The following is a 12,122-nucleotide window of genomic DNA, read 5'->3' on the forward strand; positions in this document are numbered from 1 at the left end:
CATTGTAGATCACGATGCGGAAGCGTTGCAAGAACGCGGATGAAGGAGTCGTACTCGTAGCGATTCAGATCGCGGTTGATTCCGATCTAAGCGCCGAACCATGGCGCCTCCACGTTCAACACACGTGCAGCCCGGTGACGTCTCCCACGCCTTGATCCAGCAAGGAGAGAGGGAGAGGTTGGGGAAGACTCCGTCCAGCAGAAGCACGACGCCGTGGTGGTGGTGGAGGAGCGCGGTACTCCAGCAGTGCTTCGCCAAGCACTGCGAGAGACGAGGAGGGAGAGGGATAGGGCTGCGCCAAAGAGAGATGTTCTCATGTGTATGGCAGCCCCAAAACCCCCACTATATATAGGGGAGGGGGAGGGGCTGCGCCCCCATCTAGGGTTCCCCCCAAAGGGGTGCGGCCAGCCCTAGATGGGACTTGGAGGGGCGGCCAAGGGGGGAGAGAGGGGGGCGCACCACTAGGTGGGCCTTAGGCCCATCTGAGCCTAGGGTTTCCCCCTTCCCCCCTTCCCTGCGCTTTGGGCCCCTTGTGGGAGGCGAACCAGCCCACCTAGGGGCTGGTCCCTTCCCACACTTGGCCCACGCAGCCCTCTGGGGCCAGTGGCCCCACCTGGTGGACCCCCGGGACCCTCCCGGTGGTCCCAGTACGTTACCGATAGCACCCGAAACTTTTCCGGTGACCAAAACAGGACTTCCCATATATAAATCTTTACCTCCGGACCATTCTGGAACTCCTCATGACGTCCGGGATCTCATCCGGGACTCTGAACAACATTCGGTAACCACGTATATCTATTCCCTATAACCCTAGCGTCATCGAACCTTAAGTGTGTAGACCCTACGGGTTCGGGAACCATGCAGACATGACCGAGATGTTCTCCTGCCAATAAGCAACAGCGGGATCTGGATACCCATGTTGGCTCCCACATGTTCCACGATGATCTCATCGGATGAACCACGATGTCGGGGATTCAATCAATCCCGTATACAAATCCCTTTGTCTATCGGTATGTTACTTGCCCGAGATTCGATCGTCGGTATCCCGATACCTTGTTCAATCTCGTTACCGGCAAGTCTCTTTACTCGTTCCGTAACACATCATCCCGTGATCAACTCCTTTGTCACATTGTGCACATAATGATGATGTCCTACCGAGTGGGCCCAGAGATACCTCTTCGTTTACACGGAGTGACAAATCCCAGTCTCGATTCGTGCCAACCCAACAGACACTTTCGGAGATACCTGTAGTGCACCTTTATAGCCACCCAGTTACGTTGTGACGTTTGGTACACCCAAAGCATTCCTACGGTATCCGGGAGTTGCACAATCTCATGGTCTAAGGAAATGATACTTGACATTAGAAAAGCTCTTAGCAAACGAACTACATGATCTTGTGCTAGGTTTAGGATTGGGTCTTGTCCATCACATCATTCTCCTAATGATGTGATCCCGTTATCAACGACATCCAATGTCCATGGTCAGGAAACCGTAACCATCTATTGATCAATGAGCTAGTCAACTAGAGGCTTACTAGGGACATGGTGTTGTCTATGTATCCACACATGTATCTGAGTTTCCTATCAATACAATTTTAGCATGGATAATAAACGATTATCATGAACAAGGAAATATAATAATAACCAGTTTATTATTGCCTCTAGGGCATATTTCCAAGAGTCTCCCACTTGCACTAGAGTCAATAATCTAGTTCACATCACCATGTGATTAACACTCACAGGTCACATCACCATGTGACCAACATCTAAAGAGTTTACTAGAGTCAACAATCTAGTTCACATCACTATGTGATTAACACTCAATGAGTTCTGGTTTGATCATGTTATGCTTGTGAGAGAGGTTATTAGTCAACGGGTCTGAACCTTTCAGATCCGTGTGTGCTTTACGAATATCTATGTCATCTTGTGGATGCTACCACGCGCTACTTGGAGCCATTTCAAATAACTGCTCTACTATACGAATCCGGTTTACTACTCAGAGTCATCCAGATTAGTGTCAAAGTTCGCATCGACGTAACCCTTTACGACGAACTCCTTTTCACCTCCATAATCGAGAAAATTCCTTAGTCCACTAGATACTAAGGATAAGTTCGACCGCTGTCATGTGATCCATTCCCGGATCACTATTGTACCCCTTGACCAACTCATGGCAAGGCACATTTCATGTGCGGTACACAGCATAGCATACTGTAGAGCCTACGTCTAAAGCATAGGGGACGACCTTCGTCCTTTCTCTCTCTTCTGCTGTGGTCAGGTCTTGAGTCTTACTCAATACTCAACACAACCAAGAACTCCTTCTTTGCTGATCTATTTTGAACTCTTTCAAAATCATGTCAAGGTGTGCGTTCTTTGAAAGTATCATCGGGCGTCTTGATCTATCTCTATAGATCTTGATGCCCAATATGTAAGCAGCTTTATCCAGGTCTTCCTTTGAAAAACTCCTTTCAAACAACCCTTTATGCTTTCTAGAAATTTTACATCATTTCGGATCAACAATATGTCATTCACATATACTTATCAGAAATGTTGTAGCGCTCCCACTCACTTTATTGTAAATACAAGTTTCTAACAAACTTTGTATAAACCCAAAAACTTTGATCACTCCATCAAAGCGTATATTCTGACTCCGAGATGCTTGCTCTAGTCCATGGAAGGATCGCTGGAGCTAGCATACCTTTTAGCATCCTTAGGACAAAACCTTTCTGATTGTATCACATACAACCTTTCCTTACGAAAACTGGTAAGGAAACTTGTTTTTGACATCCATCTGCCAGATTTCATAAATGCAACTAATGCTAACATGATTCCGACGGACTTAAGCATCGCTACGGATGAGAAAATCTCATCGTAGTCAACTCCTTGAACTTGTGAAAATTCTCTTTGCCACAAGTCGAGCTTCATAGACGGTAACATTACCGTCCATGTCCGTCTTCTTCTTAAAGATCCATTTATCTCAATGGCTTGCCGATCATCGGGCAAGTTCACCAAAGTCCATGCTTTGTTCTGATACATGGATCCTATCTCGGATTTCATGGCTTCTAACCATTTGTCGGAATATGGGCCCACCATCGCTTCTCCATAGCTCGTAGGTTCAGTATTGTCTAACAACATGATATCTAAGACAGGATTACCGTACCACTTAGGAGTAGTACATATCCTTGTCGACTTACGAGGTTTGGTAGTGACTTGATCCGAAGTTTCATGATCACTATCATAAGCTTCCACTTCAATTGGTGTAGGTGCCACAGGAACAACTTCATGTGCCCTGCTACACACTAGTTAAAGTGACGGTTCAATAACCTTATCAAGTCTCCACCATCCTCCCACTCAATTCTTTCGAGAGAAACTTTTCCTCGAGAAAGGACTCGTTTCTAGAAGCAATTACTTTTGCTTCCAGATCTGAAATAGGAGGTATACCCAACTTTTTTGGGTATTCTATGAAGATGCATTTATCCGCTTTGGGTTCGAGCTTATCAGCCTGAAACTTTTTCACATAAGCATCGCAGCCCCAAACTTTTAAGAAACGACAACTTAGGTTTCTCTAAACGGTGTCGTCTCAACGGAATTGCATGGTGCCCTATTTAAAGTGAATGCGGTTGTCTCTAATGCCTAACCCATAAACGATAGTGGTAATTCGATAAGAGACATCATGGTATGCACCATATCCAATAGGGTGCAGTTATGATGTTCGGACACACTATCACACTGTGGTGTTTCAGGCGGTATTAATTGTGAAACACTTTCCACAATGTCTTAATTGTGTGCCAAACGTAACTCAGATATCTCTATGATCATATCATAGACATTTTATCCTCTTGTCACGACGATCTTCAACTTCACTCTGAAATTACTTGAACCTTTCAATAATTCAGACTTGTGTTTCATCAAGTAAATATTCTCAGCATCTACTCAAATCATCTGTGAAGTAAGAACATATTGATATCCACTGCATGCCTCAGCACTCATTGGACTGCATACATCAAAATGTATTACTTCCAACAAGTTGCTCTCTTGTTCCATCTTACTGAAAATGAGGCCTTTCAGTCATCTTGCCCATGTGGTATGATTTGCATGTCTCAAGTGATTCAAAATCAAGTGAGTCCAAACGATCCATCTGCATGGAGTTTCTTCATACCAATAGACATGGTTCGCATGTCTCAATCTTTTCAAAAACGAGTGAGTCCAAAGATCCATCTACATGGAGCTTCTTCATGCATTCTATACCAATATGACTCAAATGGCAGTACCACAAGTATGTGGTACTATCATTACTATTTTATATCTTTTGGCACGAACATGTGTATCACTGCGATCGAGATTCATTTTAGGTGCAAGACCATTGAAGGTATTCTTCAAATAAAGAGAGTAACCATTATTCTCCTTAAATGAATAACCGTATTGCGATAAACATAATCCAATCATGTTTATGCTCAACGCAAACACCAATCTCGATGGTAGAGGGAGCATGCGATGCTTGATCACATCAACCTTGGAAACACTTCCAACACACATCGTCATCTCTCCTTTAGCTAGTCTCCATTTATTCCGCAGCTTTTATTTCGAGTTACTAACACTTAGCAACCGAACCGGTATCTAATACCCTGGTGCTGCTAGGAGTACTAGTAAAGTACACATTCATATAATGTATATCCAATATACTTCTGTCGACCTTGCCTGCCTTCTCATCTACCAAGTATCTAGGGTAGTACTGCTTCAGTGACCGTTCCCCTCATTACGGAAGCACTTAGTCTCGGGTTTGGGTTCAACCTTGGGTTTCTTCACTAGAGCAGCAACTGATTTGCCGTTTCATGAAGTATCCCTTCTTGCCCTTGCCCTTCTAGAAACTAGTGGTTTTACTAACCATCAACAATTGATGCTCCTTCTTGATTTCTACTTTCGCGGTCTCAAACATCGCGAGTTGCTCAAGGATCATCATGTCTATCCCTGATATGTTATAGTTCATCACGAAGCTCTAATAGCTTGGTGGCAGTGACTATGGAGAACCATCACTATCTCATCTGGAAGATTAACTCCCACTCAATTCAAGCGATTGTAGTACTCAGACAATCTGAGCACATGCTCAACGATTGAGCTTTTCTCCCTTAGTCTGCAGGCTTAAGAAACTTGTCAGAGGTCTCATACCTCTTGACATGGGCATTAGTCTGAAATCCCAATTTCAGTCTTCGGAACATCTCACATGTTTTGCGACGTTTCAAAACGTCTTTGGTGCCACAATTCTAAACCGTTAGCATTACGCACTGAACTATCACGTAGTCATCAAAACGTGTATGTCAGATGTTTCGCAACATCTACAGACGACGCTGAGGTTCAGCACACCGAGCGGTGCATTAAGGACATAAGCCTTCTGTGTAGCAATGAGGACAATCCTCAGTTTACGGACCCAATCCGCACAATTGCTACTATCAACTTTCAACTAAATTTTCTCTAGGAACATATCTTAAACAGTAGAACTATAGCGTAAGCTATGACATAATTTGCAAAGACCTTTTGACTATGTTCATGATAATTAAGTTCATCTGATTATTCAATGAACTCCCACTCAGATAGACATCCCTCTAGTCATCTAAGTGATACATGATCCGAGTCAAACTAGGCCGTGTCCGATCATCACGTGAGACGGACTAGTCATTATCGGTGAACATCTCCATGTTGATCGTATCTACTATATGACTCATGTTCGACCTTTCGGTCTCTTGTGTTCCGAGGCCATGTCTGTACATGCTAGGCTCGTCAAGTCAACCTAATTGTTTCGCATGTGTTCCGAGGCCATGTTTGTACATGCTAGGCTCGTCAACACCCGTTGTATTCGAACGTTAGAATCTATCACACCCGATCATCACGTGGTGCTTCGAAACAACGAACCTTCGCAACGGTGCACAGTTAGGGGGAACACGTCTCTTGAAATTTTAGTGAGGGATCATCTTATTTATGCTACCGTCGTTCTAAGCAAATAAGATGTAAACATGATAAACATCACATGCAAATCATAAAGTGACGTGATATGGCCAATATCATCTTGCGCCTTTTGATCTCCATCTTTGAGGCGCGGCGTGATCACCTTCGTCACCGGCATGACACCATGATCTCCATCATCATGATCTCCATCATCGTGTCTTCATGAAGTTGTCTCGCCAACTATTACTTCTACTACTATGGCTAACGGTTAGCAATAAAGTAAAGTAATTACATGGCGTTTTCATTGACACGCAGGTCATACAATAAATTAAGACAACTCCTATGGCTCCTGCCAGTTGTCATACTCATCGACATGCAAGTCGTGATTCCTATTACAAGAACATGATCAATCTCATACATCACATATATCATTCATCACATCATTTTGGCCATATCACATCACATAGCATACCCTGCAAAAACAAGTTAGACGTCCTCTAATTGTTGTTGCATGTTTTACGTGGCTGCTATGGGTTTCTAGCAAGAACGTTTCTTACCTACGCAAAAGCCACAACGTGATATGCCAATTTCTATTTACCCTTCATAAGGACTGTTGAGGAACGTAGTAATTTCAAAAAATTTCCTACGCACACGCAAGATCATGGTGATGCATAGCAACGAGAGGGGAGAGTGTTGTCCACGTACCCTCGTAGACCGACAGCGAAAGCGTTATCACAACGCGGTTGATGTAGTCGTACGTCTTCACGATCCGACCGATCAAGTACCGAACGCACGGCACCTCCGAGTTCTACACACGTTCAGCTCGATGACGTCCCTCGAACTCCGATCCAGCCGAGTGTTGAGGGAGAGTTTCGTCAGCACGACGGCGTGGTGACGATGATGATGTTCCATCGACGCAGGGCTTCGCCTAAGCTCCGCAACGGTATTATCGAGGTGTAATATGGTGGAGGGGGGCACCGCACACGGCTAAAATATCGTATATCAATTGTGTGTCCATGGGGTGCCCCCCTGCCCCCGTATATAAAGGAGCAAGGGGGAGGCCGCCGGCCTAGGGAGGAGAGGCGCGCCAGAAGGGGGAGTCCTACTCCCACCGGGAGTAGGACTCCTCCTTTCCTTGTTGGAATAGGAGAAGGGAAGGGAGAAGGAGAAAGAAGGAAGGGGGCGCCCCCCTTCCCTAGTCCAATTCGGACCAGATCATGGGGAGGGGCGCGGCCACCTTTTGAGGCCTTTCTCTCCTTTCCCGTATGGCCCATTAAGGCCCAATACGAATTCCCGTAACTCTCCGGTACTCCGAAAAATATCCGAATCACTCGGAACCTTTCCGAAGTCCGAATATAGTCGTCCAATATATCGATCTTTACGTCTCGGCCATTTCGAGACTCCTCGTCATGTCCCCGATCTCATCCGGGACTCCGAACTCCTTCGGTACATCAAAACTCAATAAAACTGTCATCGTAACGTTAAGCGTGCGGACCCTTCGGGTTCGAGAACTATGTAGACATGACCGAGACACCTCTCCGGTCAATAGCCAATAGCGGGACCTGGATGCCCATATTGGCTCCCACATATTCTACGAAGATCTTTATCAGTCCGACCGCATAACAACATACGTTGTTCCCTTTGTCATCGGTATGTTACTTGCCCGAGATTCGATCATCGGTATCTCGATACCTAGTTCAATCTCGTTACTGGAAAGTCTCTTTACTCGTTCCGTAATACATCACCCCGCAACTAACTCATTAGTCACAATGCTTGCAAGGCTTATAGTGATGTGCATTACCGAGTGGGCCCAGAGATACCTCTCCGACAATCGGAGTGACAAATCCTAATCTCGAAATACGCCAACCCAACAAGTACCTTTGGAGACACCTGTAGAGCACCTTTATAATCACCCATTTACGTTGTGACGTTTGGTAGCACACAAAGTGTTCCTCCGGTAAACGGGAGTTGCATAATCTCATAGTCATAGGAACATGTATAAGTCATGAAGAAAGCAATAGCAACATACTAAACGATCGGGTGCTAAGCTAACGGAATGGGTCATGTCAATCACGTCATTCTCCTAATGAGGTGATCTCGTTAATCAAATGACAACTCATGTCTATGGCTAGGAAACATAACCATCTTTGATTAACAAGCTAGTCAAGTAGAGGCATACTAGTGACACACTGTTTGTCTATGTATTCACACATGTATTATGTTTCCGGTTAATACAATTCTAGCATGAATAATAAACATTTATCATGATATAAGGAAATAAATAATACTTTATTATTGCCTCTAGGGCATATTTCCTTCAGTCTCCCACTTGCACTAGAGTCAATAATCTAGTTCACATCTCCATGTGATTTAACATCAATAATTCACATCACCATGTGATTTAACATCTATAATTCACATCACCATGTGATTTCACATCACCATGTGATTAACACCCATAGTTCACATTTGTCATGTGACCAACACCCAAAGGGTTTACTAGAGTCAATAATCTAGTTCACATCGCTATGTGATTAACACCCAAAGAGTACTAAGGTGTGATCATGTTTTGTGAGACAATTTTAGTCAATGGGTTTGTCACATTCAGATCCGTAAGTATTTTGCAAATTTCTATGTCTACAATGCTCTGCACGGAGCTACTCTAGCTAATTGCTCCCACTTTCAATATGTATCTAGACCGAGACTTAGAGTCATCTAGATTTAGTGTCAAAACTTGCATCGACGTAACCCTTTACGATGAACCTTTTTTCACTTCCATAATCGAGAAACATATCCTTATTCCACTAAGGATAATTTTTGACCGCTGTCCAGTGATCTACTCCTAGATCACTATTATACTCCCTTGCCAAAATCAGTGTAGGGTATACAATAGATCTTGTATACAGTATGGCATACTTTATAGAACCTATGGCCAAGGCATAGGGAATGACTTTCATTCTCTTTCTATCTTTTGCCGTGGTCTGGCTTTGAGTCTTTACTCAATTTCACACCTTGTTACACAGGCAAGAACTCTTTCTTTGACTGTTCTACTTTGAACTACTTCAAAATCTTGTTAAGGTATGTACTCATTGAAAAACTTATCAAGCGTCTTCATCTATCTCTATAGATCTTGATGCTCAATATGTAAGCAGCTTCACCGAGGTCTTTCTTTGAAAAACTCCTTTCAAACACTCCTTTATGCTTTGCAGAATAATTCTACATTATTTCTGATCAATAATATGTCATTCACATATACTTATCAGAAATGCTGTAGTGCTCCCACTCACTTTCTTGTAAATACAGGCTTCACCGCAAGTCTGTATAAAACTATATCCTTTGATCAACTTATCAAAGCGTATATTCCAACTCCGAGATACTTGCACCAGTCCATAGATGGATCGCTGGAGCTTGCATATTTTGTTAGCACCTTTAGGATTGACAAAACCTTCTGGTTGCATCATATACAACTCTTCTTTAATAAATCCATTAAGGAATGCAGTTTTGTTTATCCATTTGCCATATTTCATAAAATGCGGCAATTGCTAACATGATTCAGACAGACTTAAGCATAGATACGAGTGAGAAACTCTCATCGTAGTCAACACCTTGAACTTGTCGAAAAACCTTTTTGCGACAATTCTAGCTTTGTAGATAGTAACACTACTATCAGCGTTCGTCTTCCTCTTGACGATCCATTTATTCTCAATTGCTTGCCGATCATCGGGCAAGTCAACCAAAGTCCACACTTTGTTCTCATACATGGATCTCATCTCAGATTTCATGGCCTCAAGCCATTTTGCGGAATCTGGGCTCACCATCGCTTCTTCATAGTTCGTAGGTTCGTCATGGTCTACTAACATAACCTCCAGAACAGGATTACCGTACCACTCTGGTGCGGATCTTACTCTGGTTGACCTACGAGGTTCAGTAATAACTTGATCTGAAGTTCCATGATCATCATCATTAACTTCCTCACTAATTGGTGTAGGAGTCACAGGAACAGATTTCTGTGATAAACTACTTTCCAATAAGGGAGCAGGTACAGTTACCTCATCAAGTTCTACTTTCCTCCCACTCACTTCTTTCGAGAGAAACTCCTTCTCCAGAAAGGATCCATACTAAGCAACGAATGTCTTGCCTTCGGATCTGTGATAGAAGGTATACCCAACTGTTTCCTTTGGGTATCCTATGAAGACACATTTCTCCGATTTGGGTTTGAGCTTATCAGGATGAAACTTTTTCACATAAGCATCGCAACCCCAAACTTTAAGAAACGACAACTTTGGTTTCTTGCCAAACCACAGTTCATAAGGCGTCATCTCAACGGATTTTGATGGTGCCCTATTTAACGTGAATGTAGCTGTCTCTAATGCATAACCCCAAAATGATAGTGGTAAATTGGTAAGAGACATCATAGATTGCACTATATCCAATAAAGTACGGTTATGACATTCGGACACACCATTATGTTGTGGTGTTCCAGGTGGCGTGAGTAGTGAAACTATTTCACATTGTTTTAACTGAAGGCCAAACTCATAACTAAAATACTCTTCTCCACGATCAAATCGTAGAAACTTTATTTTCTTATTACGATGATTTTTCGCTTCACTCTGAAATTATATGAACTTTTCAAATGTTTCAGACTTCTGTTTCATTAAGTAGATATACCCATATCTGCTCAAATCATCTGTGAAGATCAGAAAATAATGATACCTGCTACGAGCCTCAATATTCATCGGACCACATACATCTGTATGTATGATTTCCAACAAATCTGTTGCTCTCTCCATAGTTCCGGAGAACGGCGTTTTAGTCATCTTACCCATGAGGCACGATTCGCAAGCATCAAGTGATTCATAATCAAGTGATTCCAAAATCCATCAGTATGGAGTTTCTTCATGCGCTTTACACCAATATGACCTAAACAGCAGTGCCACAAATAAGTTGCACTATCATTATTAACTTTGCATCTTTTGGCTTCAATATTATGAATATGTGTATCACTACGATCGAGATCCAACAAACCATTTTTGTTGGTGTGTATGACCATAAAAGGTTTTTATTCATGTAAACAGAACAACAATTGTTCTCTAACTTAAATGAATAACCGTATTGCAATAAACATGATCAAATCATATTAATGCTCAACGCAAACACCAAATAACACTTATTTAGTTTAACACTAATCCCGAAAGTACAGGGAGTGTGCGATGATGATCATACCAAACTTGGAACTACTTCCAACACATACCGTCACCTCGCCTTTTACTAGTCTCTGTTTATTCTGCAACTCCCGTTTCGAGTTACTACTCTTAGCAACTGAACCAGTATCAAATACCGAGGGGTTGCTATAAACACTAGTAAAGTACACATCAATAACATGTATATCCAATATACCTTTGTTCACTTTGCCATCCTTCTTATCCACCAAATAGTTGGGGTAGTTCCGCTTCCAGTGACCAGTCCCTTTGCAGTAGAAGCACTTAGTCTCAGGCTTAAGACCAGACTCAGGCTTCTTCACTTGAGCAGCAACTTGCTTGCCGTTCTTCTTGAAGTTCCCCTTCTTCCCTTTGCCCTTTTCTTGAAACTAGTGGTCTCGTCAACCATCAACACTTGATGTTTTTCTTGATTTCTACCTTCGTCGATTTCAGCATCACGAAGAGCTCGGGAATTACTTTCGTCATCCCTTGCATACTATAGTTCATCACGAAGTTCTACTAACTTGGTGATGGTGACTAGAGAATTCTGTCAATCACTATTTTATCTGGAAGATTAACTCCCACTTGATTCAAGCGATTGTAGTACCCAGACAATCTGAGCACATGCTCACTAGTTGAGCGATTCTCCTCCATCTTTTAGCTATAGAACTTGTTGGAGACTTCATATCTCTCAACTCGGGTATTTGCTTGAAATATTAACTTCAACTCCTGGAACATCTTATATGGTCCATGACGTTCAAAACGTCTTTGAAGTCCCGATTCTAAGCCGTTAAGCATGGTGCACTAAACTATCAAGTAGCCATCATATTGAGCTAGCCAAACGTTCATAACGTCTGCATCTGCTCCTGCAATAGGTCTGTCACCTAGCGGTGCATCAAGGACATAATTCTTCTGTGCAGCAATGAGGATAATCCTCAGATCATGGATCCAATCCGCATCTTTGCTACTAACATCTTTCAACATAATT

This window comes from Aegilops tauschii, chromosome 3 (genome assembly GCF_002575655.3).
Source record: "Aegilops tauschii subsp. strangulata cultivar AL8/78 chromosome 3, Aet v6.0, whole genome shotgun sequence".
Taxonomy (NCBI): domain Eukaryota; kingdom Viridiplantae; phylum Streptophyta; class Magnoliopsida; order Poales; family Poaceae; genus Aegilops; species Aegilops tauschii.